Source organism: Orcinus orca, chromosome 10 (assembly GCF_937001465.1).
Source record: "Orcinus orca chromosome 10, mOrcOrc1.1, whole genome shotgun sequence".
Lineage (NCBI taxonomy): Eukaryota > Metazoa > Chordata > Mammalia > Artiodactyla > Delphinidae > Orcinus > Orcinus orca.
This window is the reverse complement of record NC_064568.1, coordinates 74,672,666-74,686,465: the sequence shown is the minus strand read 5'-3', so window position 1 is coordinate 74,686,465 and position 13,800 is coordinate 74,672,666. Positions and strand designations below refer to the sequence as shown.

Here is a 13,800-nt window from a genome sequence, read left to right as displayed (position 1 = left end):
CTATTTTCCGTGTGGAAGAATAGGGCTGCTAAGAAAACATTGTGGAGTAAAGGCTGTTTGCAAAGGCCAGACAGAAAGGGGAAATCTTTGCCACCAGGAGGAAGTAAAGGGCGTGTCTACCAGGCTGTGGGGAACGGTGCCACCGGCACCTCGCTCTGCCCAAGCCTGCCGCGTGCCTGTGCTGACTTCCCTCTGTCTCACCAGACTCTGATTCACGCAGATGGCCAGATTGCAGAGCTGCCCGTCCCGTTTCCCTGCTCTCCAAGGTGCAGGCTAGTTGGTTAGCTTTGGGGAAAAGAGTTTATTCTAGACCCAGAGAAAGTCCAAACTGGACTTTTAAGATTGTCTGGGTCACTGCTCTCATGGTACATGGGGACACTGAGGTTCCCACTTACACTGAAGTGAGCTTGTTTCAGGTCACACAGCCAGCTCTGGACAGGCCTGGTAGGGAAACTGAGGCATGGAGATGGGAAATGGCTTGCCCTGGTCGTACAGCTAGCTGATGGATTGAAGTTGGGAAAATGAGGATTGGAGAGGAGAAGCGGCTTGCCCAGGCTCCCACGACCTGCTGGTGGCAGAGGCAAGGGTTGGACTCAGGATAGAGCTGGCTCTGTCATCAACCCCGAGCTCCTGTCCACTCCCCCTTCCCCTACTGCTCTGCAGAGAAACCTCAGCATCACCACAGTCCATCTCTGTTTGCTGAGTGTCAGTCATCCCTGATGGTGTCTCCAAACGCCCTGCTCAGCCCCTTTAGATCTTATCGGCTCAGCCCCTATGAGGGCTCCTCACCTGGACCATCCCCAAACAGCATCCGTGTGCACAGGTGCACTGGGCGGGCGGGGGCTGGGCATTCCAGCGGGGGTGGGGGGCGGGTAGACAATGGCCGGGTTAAGAGGGTCATCTTCTTTTCGCACCTCCTGATTCCTCGAGTTTGTAAATCATTATCCCAGGCTACACAAAGCAGGCATTGAGCAAGCCTCTCATCACCTTGTGACACGGCAGGCAGAGACTGCTAGGGTCGAGTGGCTGGGTGGCTGGGTGGCAGCTCCCAGCCCCCTCCTGGGCACCAGGATTGAGTTACCCGCATAATCCCTGCTCTTCCATCCACCCTCTTTGTGCCTATTGTAATTTATAATTGAGGGGCATGATGCAACCTGCTAATTACATTGCTAGATTTTGAACACATCCTGGCTTCTCTGACTCAGGCGGCAGAGGGGGGCGGGAGCTGCCGGCTCTGCTTCACGGCTTATCAGGGCTGGGTTATTCCGCTCACACCCGCTCACGCCTCCCCGGCCTTTGTTAACCGCGGCTTGCATCACCTCCTGCTTTCCATTTCTGCGGAATTTTTTTTAACGGCCCTTTTTTATGAGCCGCTCCATCTTGTCAGCTTATGAATGATTGTGGGGCAGCGATGGGGATCGCTCTGTGTCTTTATTAAATGTTACACGATTGCAATTATGAATTGATAAGGGACAACGAATAAAAAATATATATAATCCATTCTGTGGCCTGGGGCAGACATGAGACTCACTGCCTTGTTCCCAGGCTGAATAATTCCGAGCCCTGGGGACCACAGTCTGGACGAGGACTCAGCGAGGGAAGGATGGAGGCTGCCAGGGCGTGGGGGTACGGCCGGCAGAAGGGCTAGGGCTCTATCTCCAAGCCTCTGTGGAGGCCTCCCTACTCGTCCCAGAGCTCGGGCTCCCATAGGCCAGTGTCTGGACTATTGAAATTCCTTCTTATCAGCTCTTCCTGTGTCCACCGTCGCCCCGCAGCCCCTTCTCCACATCCCAGCAGAGTGAGCCTCTCACGATGACACTGGCCACACCACTGCCCTGCTCAGACTGCCTTTAGTGACACCAAGACCTTCCTTTTCAACCCTCTGCTTTCAGTAAGTTATTCCCAGGGCTTTTCTGTCCTCACTGAACCTGCTGGGAGTGGGCTGAGCCCATGGAAGATGAGCGACCCGAAGAATTGGGCAAGAGGAGAGTCTGGGAATTGGAAGGAGTGATGGGCAGAGGGTCTGTGCCTGGCTGTCACTTACCCAGTAGTGCCCAGGGCCATGGGACATGGAAATGGAGGGACGTCAGCTGCCTCATCACTGCTCCAAAAGGCCAAAGGGCAGGGATTTATATTGGGTACACAAAAGTGAAGGAGATAATTTACTTCTCATTCAGAAGTATTTGATAGGTTTCCCCCAAAAAAGAAATTTTACATTGATAACAAGCTTTTGGACAAGAGTTTAAATCATCTGATCAAAAAGCCAAAGTTCTATGCTACCTTCTCGGTTATATTGTAAGCCTTTTTCCCCCCCTAATTTAAAATGAACGCTACAGAAGAGTTACTCCATGTACAACTGGTCTTTAGTTTGATGGATGAGGTATGGATTATTTCATAGATGTTCAATGTTTAGATTCTATCCACCTAGATATCTAGGGCTGCTCTGCTGTGCCCAAGGATGGTCACTGAGCCTTTGCAGGTGCTGGGTACACGGGGGTGCTTAATAAATACTCAGTGGTCTGAAGGGATGGGCAGAGGCATGGGTGATGTCCACATCCCACCCAGGACACCCCAGCTCATGCCCTGAAGACAGAAGCTGGAACACACCCATCCACACGGCCACAGCTGTTGAGTACCAAGCCTGGCGTAACTTCTGCGGAACCAGGGACACGGTACAGCCTGTCAGTGAGGGGTGCCTGGTGGGCAGAGGAACAAGACCGCTGAGATCTAGTGTAGGCAAATCACCTCCTCTCCCTGGGCCTCGGTCTTCCCACCACTTGAGTCCACGCTCCAGTGTTCTGTCTGCATCCTAGTTAAGCTACTTGCTTTTCCGCCTTCAGCCACCCAACCCTTTGCGCTCCCTCGGCAGGGCCTCGCCTCCCATTCTCTGCGGGCCTGGCACTCGGTAAACGCTGAACTAACGAGCAGCTGAAACAAAATGCTCTCGAGGCACCCACTCCGTGCCAGGCTCCTACCAGACGCTTCCTATGTGTTACCAGGAATCCTCCCATCAATGCTGCTGGGAGGACTGCTTAATCCCCATTTCACAGCTGAGGTCACTGAGGTGGAGAGAGCACCCAGCCCGTGTCCAGCAGGGTGGGGCTGGGGCTGAGCCGTCCGCACGTGGCTTGTGAACCAGAAGCTGAGTACTGGCCGGGGGCCCCCCTCCTCCGCTTTTCATGGCCTGGGTGGCAGCAGGCAGGCAAGTGACCGTGGGGCGGGAGCCGGCCAGGGTGACCGCAGGCTGGGCGACAGAAGGAACACAGTCTGAGGACACCGCTGAAGTTCATCTTCAAACACTGTGGCCGCGCTGTGGGTGCCGGGAAACCACAGCCGCCCACATCTCAGCGCTCGGGGCCAGCCCGGGGCAGGAGGCAGAGCTGGCAGTGGCAGGGCAGCTGGGGGCATGCAGGAGTGGCAGGAAGGCTGGGGGAGGTGGGCAGTGGGCTGGGGGGTAGGCAGGAGGGGGCAGGAAAGGGTTGTAACTCATACACAGAAAGCCTCAGCCCGGCTGTAGCAGGCCCGGCTACATCATTCTGGGGGGCCTTGTTCAAAACTACTAAGAATTTCAAGATGGCAAGAGCAGACCTTAAGCCAGTCTTGGACCCTCATAAGTACGGGCCCTTTGGGTCACCCATCCAGCCAGTCCTGGCCAGCAGGTTGTTTGCTTGGCTCTCAGCTCGCAAATGAGGGGCTCGCCCTGGCATGGCACTTGGGTAATAGACACAGAGTAAAAGGTCTGGCCCCTCATTGCCAGGGAGGAGCCCGTGTAACCCACAGTGCAGGGCATGGCAGGGCTGGAAGAGGGGCCGGGCATCAGGAAGACTCATGCCATGGACTTTTTGGAAGCTGCGTGGACAAAGGCAAGCCAGCACACTGCTGGGACGGCAGGCAGGCAGGCGTTCCGGGTGTGGCCTGCCTGGTGACTCACACAGCTTGGCTGTGCTGCTGCTTTCGCTGTGAGCATGTTGGGGAGAGGTCCCAGGCCCTGCCAGAGGCATCCAGAGTCCCCGGGGGGGACACGTGCAGACCTCAAGCCTGCAGGAAAGCCCAGGGTCCTGTGGGTGCCCAGAATCAGACAGGCAGCTTGGCCTCCAGAGGCACGTACATTGTCACCAGAGAGGAACTTGGAGCCCGCCTTGAGCCTGCATCCCCCAGGCTGGCTCTCGGCAACAGGGATGACAGGCCACCACTGGCTGGTGGCCCTCCTCTGACCTGAATATGGTGCCCCTGAGAGGCTGGGCTGAGCCCCAGTTTGTGTCTTCCACCCCAGTCCCTGCCATAAGGCCCTGCGCACAGTGGGTACTCAGGAAATACTGGTTGAGTGAACACAGGAGATATTGAGAGAAGATTCAATTCTGCCTCATTTGTGCTACAGCTGACACTTAGCTTGGAGGTGAGGGAAAGGAAGGATGCTCTTGGTTAGCAGAGTGGTGGGACACACTCCACACACAAGTGTTGGTGTACACATCTGCATTTATGTGGGTCTGGGTAAGAACGCACATGTGGGGGACTCATCTATAGAGGGTGAAGATATAGATAAGCATGCATGCGCTTGTGTATGTGTGAAGGTGATTATAAAAATACATATAGGGGCTTCCCTGGTGGCGGATTTGTTGGGAGTCCGCCTGCCGATGCAGGGGACACGGGTTCGTGCCCCGGTCCAGGAAGATCCCACATGCCGCGGAGTGGCTGGACCCGTGAGCCATGGCCGCTGGGCCTGCGCGTCCAGAGCCTGTGCTCCGCAACGGGAGAGGTCACAACAGTGAGAAGCCCGTGTACCGAAAAAAAAAAAAACAACCATATAGGAGGGGCACATGTGTGGGTGGGGACCCATGCATATGTACATGTTTGTGTGGGAGACATGCATGCACCTGCATGCACATGGCACGTGTCAGTGGGAGTGCGCACAGATACCCAGCAATCCTCTGCTTCCTGCACTCCATCTCCCCATCGACCACCCTGCCCCATCCAGGAGCCAGACCCTTGCGGGCAGTGCTCATGGCACGAGAGAGGTAGAAAAGTGTGGTGGCTGGGAGTGCAGGCTGCCTGGATGAGTCTAACTCTGCCCCTTACCCACTGTGCAGCCTTGAGCACGTTATGTAAACTCTCCTTACCTCGGTTTTATTGTCTGTAAAAAGGGCTCAGGACAGCAATTCCTTTGAGCTATAAGGCTTGAAAAATGGTACTTAATAAGGCTCCACAAAGGTTAGCTGTTGTCAGTATCTTGGCTGGGGGCTGCTGCCGCTGCGGGTACCAGGGCCAGCACTGAGAACAGGGCTGCAACCTGTGTCCATCCATCTCCATGAACGAGATGGGCAAGTTCCAAACACCGGATGCCTGGCTGGAGAGGTGAGAGGAGGGGAGGGGATGGCCCAAGGCTTCAGAGGCCCTCGCCTCTGACAGCTGCCTCGGACTCCTCTAACGGCCCTGGGAAGGCCGCTGAGGAATCCCCAGATCTGGAACACACACGTGGTAGGGCATGGCAAGGTAGGAGCAGCTCTTTAAAAACAGTCCTCCTGGGAGAGCGGAGCTGGGCCCCAGAGGCCACCCACCCGCCATAGGGACTGGCGGCTGTGCGCTGCAAGGTAAATCACCCCCGATTGCCCTCTGGAATGCGGTCGCTGTGAACAGTAACACGCATGTTACTGCTACGTAAACACAGTTAAACTATTTACGACGGCCTCGGCCTGGCGGCCCCAGGAAAACTCTACCACGTGGGCCGCCTCAGCTCTGCCGGCCAAGGTGGCTGGGAGAGGGATTTATTTTGTCAAGACCTAGATCCCTGGCACTCCCTGCTGCCACCCAACCCCAAGACCTAGCACTGGGCCAGGGGAGGTTTCTTCTCAAAGGCCAGAATGAAGTGTTTTGAAACTATGGAAAGTTGAAGAATAGCAGAATGCCCTCTTTATTTAATGTTAGCCCTTGGCCTTTGTGGAGGACATTTTTTTAAGTAAGCGGGAGCTTTGGCCCCAGATCTCAAGAATGCATTGGGGTAGATCTCCATGCAGGATTCTGAGGGAGAAACTGAGGAGAAGACTCAACCTAGCCCCCAAGGAGCCCCCCAGCAAATGGGAAAGAACCAGCCCCTGCCCACAGCAGCCTCCAGCCTAAACGTGGAGACACAGCTCCTGTCCTCAGTCCCTTCCCTCCTCCTTCGCAGTCTGAGAGTGCAGGCGCAGTCTCTGTGTCCCTCCCCATTTGGTGAGTGGGCTGGACCACCTGAGGCTCAAGGCCTCAGGTAGACTCAGGGAGCAGGCCGCCCTGGAGGGCAAAGGCCCTAATGGTGGCCGTGACCATTTAGACCTCCCCAAGAGAAACACGGCTGAAGACTCGCTGGCGCCCCTCTCTGCCCTGGTGCAGGTTCTAGCCTTGGTCGATTCTCTTTCTCCAGAGGCGCCATCACCTACCATTTATTTTTTCAAAAGGTACCGGGGTTACCCGAGAGGTCACTTAGGCTGGTAAACACTACAGGGGTTTCCTACCAGCGTATGGAGACCCCGCCCGCCCCTGGGCCCTCTCCCTGGCCCCTCCAGGCCTCCCTCTCCTCCCCTGCTCGAGGGCTGCCTCTCCATCCGCCTCCTGTGTTTGCTCCTGTGATTCTCGCGCCTGAAGTCCACCCCTTGTCCCTTCCTACCCCACCACACGCTGAGCACCTGCAGAACGGGCCTTCCTGGGCAGCTCGGTCAACAAGACCTCTTCCCTCCTGTTGTCTACACAGTCTGATCCAGGTCATCTGGATTAATCTGCTTGCCCCGAAGCTCCTCTGCTAATAGTCACCACCGTTCATGGAAGGCCTTTGACATGCCCGACGCTGGCCTTATTAGCTCACACACGTTCTCTCCAATTTTCCACCACCCACAAAGTGGCAATTTCAGGCCCCCATTATGGTGATGAGGGAACAGAGGCTGAGGGAGGTTGGGTTATCTCCAGAATCACAGCTGGTGAGTGCCACGGGGCTCTGACACCCGTGTTCTGACTACGGCACCGCCTTGCCTGCTCTCCTGCACACCCCAGGGAACAAGGAGCAACATGTCCTTGATTAGGTGGGGTCTGAAGGGTTGACCGTTTTGGGGGGGGGACCCGGTTTTCATAAAAGAACACTGGAACTTACACACATGCATGAGGTTACCATTCAAAAAGTTTACCTCAGAAGACGGCAGTTATTCTGATCATGCTGCTTGTTCAGTGCGTTTTGGTTTTGCTTTTGTTTTACGTTTTATTTCTTTGAATCAACAGGGGCACAACAGAAAAGATCAAAAAAGCAGGTTGCCCCTGACCTGTCTCAATGCCACCAGCCACTTCCTTCCTTTCTTCAGCTGTGATAAAGAAAGCTGTGGCTTTCTGTAGTTTTATTCACAGTCCTTTTAAAGTCAATTAAACTCATCACATCAGAATCAAATTTTTTTTTACCCAGTTTAATCCATCACTTTTTTTTTTTTTTTTTTTTGCAGTACGCGGGCCTCTCACTGTTGTGGCCTCTCCCGTTGCGGAGCACAGGCTCCGGACGCACAGGCTCAACGGCCATGGCTCACGGGTCCAGCCGCTCTGAGACATGCGGGATGTTTCCGGACCGGGGCACGAACCCGTGTCCCCTGCATTGGCAGACGGACTCTCAACCACTGCGCCACCAGGAAAGCCCTGTTGGAAGATTTTTTATTTTAAATCACATTATTTTTTTCAACTTGATTTCAAGTAACATTTTAAAAACAAATCCTTTACTTTAGAATAGTTTTAGATTTCCAGAAAAATTGCAAAGATAATAGAGTTCCCATACACTCCATATCCAGGTTCCTCTATAATAGATATCTTAATTACTATGGTATGTTTGTTACAATTAATGAAGAAACATTGACACATTATTATTAACTAAAATCCACGCTTCCTAATTTCCTAAGGAAATTCAGATTTCCTTAGTTTTTACTAATGTCCTTTTCCACTTCCAGGATACTATCCAGGATACATTACATTTAGTCTTCATGCTTCTTAGCTTCTCTTGGCTGTGACAGTTCCCTCATTTCCTTGTTTTTAATGACCTTGACAGTTTTGAGACCTACTGGTCAGGTATTCTGTAGAATGTCCATCCCTCAGTTGGGATTTGTCTGATGTTTTTCTCATGATTAGGCTTGAGTTACGAGTTTACGGAGGAAGAACACAGATAAAGTGTCATTTTCATCACATCATATCAACGGTACATACCATCAACATGACTTATCACCGCTGATATTGACTTTGATCACATGGCTGAGGTGGTGTTCGTCAGCTTTTTCTATCCTAAAGTTACTGCTTCCCCTCACCCCATCCTTTCCATACTGTCCTCTTTGAAAGGAAGTCGCTGCGCAGAGCTTACACTTAAGGGGGAAGGAGCTGTGTTCTACCTCCCTGGAGTGAAGTATCCACATCCTGGATATTTGGAATTCTTCTGCACAGGAAATTTTGTCTCTTCTCCCCCATTGATTTATTTAATCATTTATTTATATCAGTTATGGGCTCATGGAAATTTATTTTATATTTGGGTTATGGTACAAAACTACTTTATTTCATTTCTCAAGTTCCATCTTTGGCCACTGGAATTCTTTCAGTTGCCTCTTGTGGGGTTTTTTGGTTTGTTTGTTTGTTTGTTTTTTGTTTTTAGCACTTCCTTACTTCCTGGCACTGTAAGATACTCTGGGCTCATCTTGTATATTTCCTGCCCCAGTCCTAGACTCAGTCTTTTCTCCAGGGAGCCCTGGTTTCTTCGAATGAAGAATGGTATTAGAAACCAAGATCTGAGCACTAGGTGTGCTTGTCACTACTGGGGTATAGCTGCTTATAGACACTCCCAGTTGACAGAGAAAGGAAATATATGTCTTTACTAAATCACGTGTATAATACACATTTCTGTAAGTATTTCTTTTGTAACCATCCGTATCTGTATTAAATTAGACATGAGTCTGTACTTATGTCCCCAAATCTAATCCATTACCACATGGATCATTCTAGGCTCCTCCTCTTACTGAAACCTTTCACTCCAACAGTGAGGAAACTGGCTCCTATCTGCCATCCATTTACTTAAATGTTCAATTCCAGTATACATGTATATTACTTCAGATTGTTAACCCATATTTCCATGGGAAACAACTTTATCAACTAGAGTACAGTGCTATGTGCAGCTCCCTTCGTCTTTAGTCTTACAGACTCCATTCATTCCCAGAGTTACTTAGTACATTTCCTCCCATCCCATTCAAGGAGGTGGTTTTATACTTTTGTAATACAGTTAGATCCTTTTCTCACATTCTGTGTTCTATCCTGTGATCTCCCAGCTTCCTAAATGATTTTTTTAAATTTGCCTACGTTAAGGCTCACTCTTATTTATTTATTTATTTATTTACTTACTTACTTACTTACTTACTTACTTATTCTTGGCTGCGTTGGGTCTTCGTTGCTGTGTGCAGGCTTTCTCTAGTTGTGGCGAGCGGGGGCTACTCTGTTGCGGTGTGCAGGCTTCTCACTGTGGTGGCTTCTCTTGTTGTGGAGCATGGGCTCTAGGTGCATGGGCTTCAATAGTTGTGGCATGCAGCCTCAGTAGTTGTGGCTTGCGGGCTCTAGAGCACAGGCTCAGTAGTTGTGGCTCACGGGCTTAGTTGCTCCACGGCATGTGGGATCTTTCCGGACCAGGGCTCAAATCCGTGTCCTCTGCATTGGTAGGCGGATTCTTAACCACTGTGCCACCAGGGAAGCCCAAGGCTCACTCTTTGTGTTGTAAATTTCTATGGGCTTTGACAATCACAGTACTTATCCACTATTTCACTATCACACAGAATAGTCCTACCACCCTACAAAATTCTCTGTGCTTTACCTATTCAACCCTCCTCCTACCCCAAACCCATGACAACCACTGATCTGTTTACCATCTCTACAGTTTTGCCTTTTCCCTAATGTCATAAATGAAATCACATAGTATGGACCTTTTCAAGACTTCTTTCACTCAGTAATAAGCACTTGAGATTCATCCATGTCTTTGTGTGCTTGATAGCTCTTTTCTTTTTATTGCTAAGTGGTATTAAATTATGTGGATATACCACTTTGTTTATCTCGTCACCTATTAAAGGACATCCTGGTTCTTTGGCAATTATATTTTTGGCAATTCTAAGTCAATTGCTGCTATAAATATTCCTGTGCTGGGTTTTGTGTGGACATAAGTTTTAAAATCAGTTGAGTAAATACCTAGGAGTGAAATTGTTGGATCATATGATAAGACTATGTTTAGTTTTATGAGAAACTTCCAAACTCTTTTCCAACATGGCTTTACCATTTTGCATTCCCACCAGTGATGAGTGAGAGTTCCTGTTGCTCCACATCCTCACCAGCAATTGATATTGCCAATTTTTAAAAAATTTTAGCCATTCTGTTAATAAAAAGTATAGAGTGGTTTTTCATTGTTGTTTTAATTTTCATTTTCTTCATGACAAATGACACTGAGCATCTTTTCATTGGCTTATTTGCCATCTATATATCTTCTTTGATGAGCTGTCTGTTCATACGTTTTACCCATTTTTAAATTGGATTGTCAAATAACTTTTGATTGTTTAAAAAAGTCAATTCCAGCTCTGATCCGGGAGGATCAAACACCACTGAGGATGTTCATCATTTACATAAGATACCTAAGAAATATTTGTGGAATAACATTCCATGGAGACCTGGAATCCCAGAGCTAAAAGGCACCTCAGAGTCCTTCTACAGGAGAAGAAAATGGGTTTTGAGAGAAGAAGTGGTGAAATGACAGAGACATTTTCTCTTCACCACATACCCACTTGACCCACCCTTACTTCCCAGTCCCTCACCATTAGGTGGGACCACAAGACTAACTCTGACAGACAGGCTGTGAACAGAGATGCAATCTGTCACTTCAGAGCCAGAGCATTTGAGAGCCAGTGCACAGCCCTCCTGCTCTTTTCTGCCCCTGCAGACACAACCATGGAAGCCACCTGTTGAAAATGATGGATCTAATATCCAGGATCTCTAATGACTTTGTGGAGCAGAACCCCTGCCAGTCTGCCTTGGCCAAATTGTGTGAGCAAGAAACAAACCTTTGTGATGTGAATCCACTGAAATTTCAGGGCTCATTTGTTACTGCAGCACAGCATAGCCTATCCTGACTTGCATGGCCAGTCATTGGCTGGTGCCTTTGGCAACTCATCAGAGTCCCCCAGACCTGGTGCTATGCCGGCCCAGTAAAAATTTGCTTAAGGAGAGAGATCATTTAAACCAATCAGCATCTACTGAGACCCACCACGTGTCTGGCCCTGTGTAGGCACATGTCTTCATCACCTCAGTCTGTCAGGGAGAAGCTCTCTGCTGAACGCTCTGCTCTTATCACTTACTGGTCCTTATCTCCCCAGGTGACATATGGTGGTTGACATATAATGGAAGCTAACTTTCCCACAATAGAACAATCCTTATGGGATACTAAAGGCAGATTTCCCCACCCAAGTCAAACCCTCCAAAGTTCCTATAAACCCCACGTCCCCCACCAAAGTTTTATCTGAGAGGAAGCATGTCTCAGAAGCTCTTTTCTATCTCCCGCTGCATCTTTTCTTCAAACTCAGGACTTGCTTTCTGCTAACTCCATCCTTTCCAGAGGAGGAAGACATTGCCATCTCCGTCGTCCAGAAGACGTGCACCTGCCAGCACTTAACAGGGCTTTTTCTCCAGCTTGGCCCTGCCTAAAACAATTTTCCCTGGGCTGGCCTCTGATAGCAGGCCACAGGCTATGGTGAAACACCTCGACAGCCTCCCAGCCTCCTAATCACAATATCTGGGGGCCTGATGCAGCCCTCAGGGCAGGGAGTGAGGGTTTTCTTCCTGTGAAGTGAAGTAATGCTCACAGGGCTCAAAATCAAGACCATGACCTCATTAGCTTGATGTTCTGGTCAACAGGCTTGAGGAAATGTGATGATGTTAATTATGTGCTGATTTATTTAATCCCTGTTCTTGTGAAATGCAAGCATTTGCCTTCCCCTCCTTTCCCCAGGGGCTATGAACTCCTGGGGGCTTGGCATGGGGTGGAGCAGGAGGGGGAAGGACCAGACCAGGGTCACCCAGACCTGGATTCACTTCCTAGCTACTGTGACTTTGGGTAACCTTCCTGAGCCTGGGATTGAGCAAGGATTATGGGCTTGGCACTGTGCCTGGCACGTAGGAAGCATGGAAAATTAGAGCTGTTATTACCACACTCTTAATTATTATTTTATCTATCAACTGAAGGATGAGTTTCCATTGTTCCATCTTGATTCTGAAGAGACAGTAGAGAGTAGACCAGCATTGTTCAACAGAACTTTCTGGGATGACGGAAATGTTCAGTATCTGCGCTATCTAATATGGTCGCCACTAGCTACGTGTGACTGCAGAGCCCTTGAAAGGCGGCTGGGGTAACTGAAGAACTGAATTTTTAATTGTATTTCATTTTAATTATTTCAGTTAAATAGTTCCATGAGGTTAGTGGCTACTGTATTGGGCAGTGCAGGTGTAGAGGGTAAGAATGCAGGCTCTGGGGTAGACCACTAGGGTTCCCATCCTGCTTCCTAGCTGGAAGCCCCTGGGCCAGTTATGCAACCACGCTGGGCCTCAGCTTCCTCATCTGTAAATATGGATATTATAGTACTGAATTCCCAGGGTTGTTTTGAGGGTTAAATGGGTCAATCTACATAAAGTGCCCCATTTTAAAAAATATTTATTTATTTTTGGCTACGTTGGGTCTTCATTGCTGCACACAGGGTTTCTCTAGTTGCGGAGGGGGGGGCTACTCTTCGTTGTGGTGCACAGGCTTCTCACTGTGGTGGCTTCTCTTGTTGCGGAGCACGGGCTCTAGGAGCACAGGCTTCAGTAGCTGTGGCACGCGGGCTCAGTAGTTGCGGCTCACGGGCTTAGTTGCTCCACGGCATGTGGGATCTTCCTGGAGCAGGGCTCGAACCCGTGTCCCCTGCATTGGCAGGCGGATTCTTAACCACTGCGCCACCAGGGAAGCCCAAGTGCCCCATTTTGGAAAGTCTATTATTATTGCTGTCTGCATAGCACTGGTGTCTGGTCTGTAACCCATGGGCATGACTATGTCTCCTGCCTTGAGGGCCTCTGTCTGATCCTGCTCTGAATTCCTCAGGGCCCCAGCCCAGGGCAGAGAAAACCAGTGTCCACCGGACCAGGGGGTGAAGGAGACTCAGAATGCCCCGAGAATGATAAGGCCAATGGACAAGGATGCCCTGGCTGCCCCTCTCCCCTCTGTGGTGTGGGCCTGCCGCCCTTCTCAAGAAGGGGTGGGCTGCAGGAGACAGCTCATCCTCTGGTCCTGGGGCGTTTGGGGCATGGCAGCCTGAAAGAGGAGGTTCCGATGGGTTCAGGGGTGAGGGTTTTTTCCTCATTCCAATCTCCCAGGCCACAGGGAGCCACAGGAGCCAAACTGTGTCCACTCTACCCTGTCTCCAAGCACGGAGATGGATGATCTGATCCACCTGCCAAACTCAGCCACGAAGCCAGAGGAGGCCAGACGTCAGGAGGGCTCTCCCGGAAAGCAGTGAGTACGCTTCTAAGAAATGGAAGACCTGGGTCCCACGCCAGGGCCCTGGAGCCGAGTCTTTGGAATTCCCCCTCCCTTCTCACCATGATGAGGAACAGAATTCCTCCATTTCAGGGAACGGGTGCGAGCCTGGGTCCTGTCATCTTAGCTTCTTCCTCCCCAGGGGTGCAAGGGCCACGTGGGGATTTCTGGATTCCGGGACCTCTTGGTGCCCCCCGAGGCAAAGCCTCAAATTTCCCCAGTGAACT

At 50.6% G+C, this 13,800-nt stretch overlaps 1 protein-coding gene across 1 annotated transcript in view; it reads right to left on the bottom strand.

Annotated features, from left to right (window-relative positions):
- LOC117200644 (uncharacterized protein C6orf223-like) overlaps positions 1-13,800 on the bottom strand; it is a 169,598-nt gene that overhangs the window by 70,640 nt on the left and 85,158 nt on the right.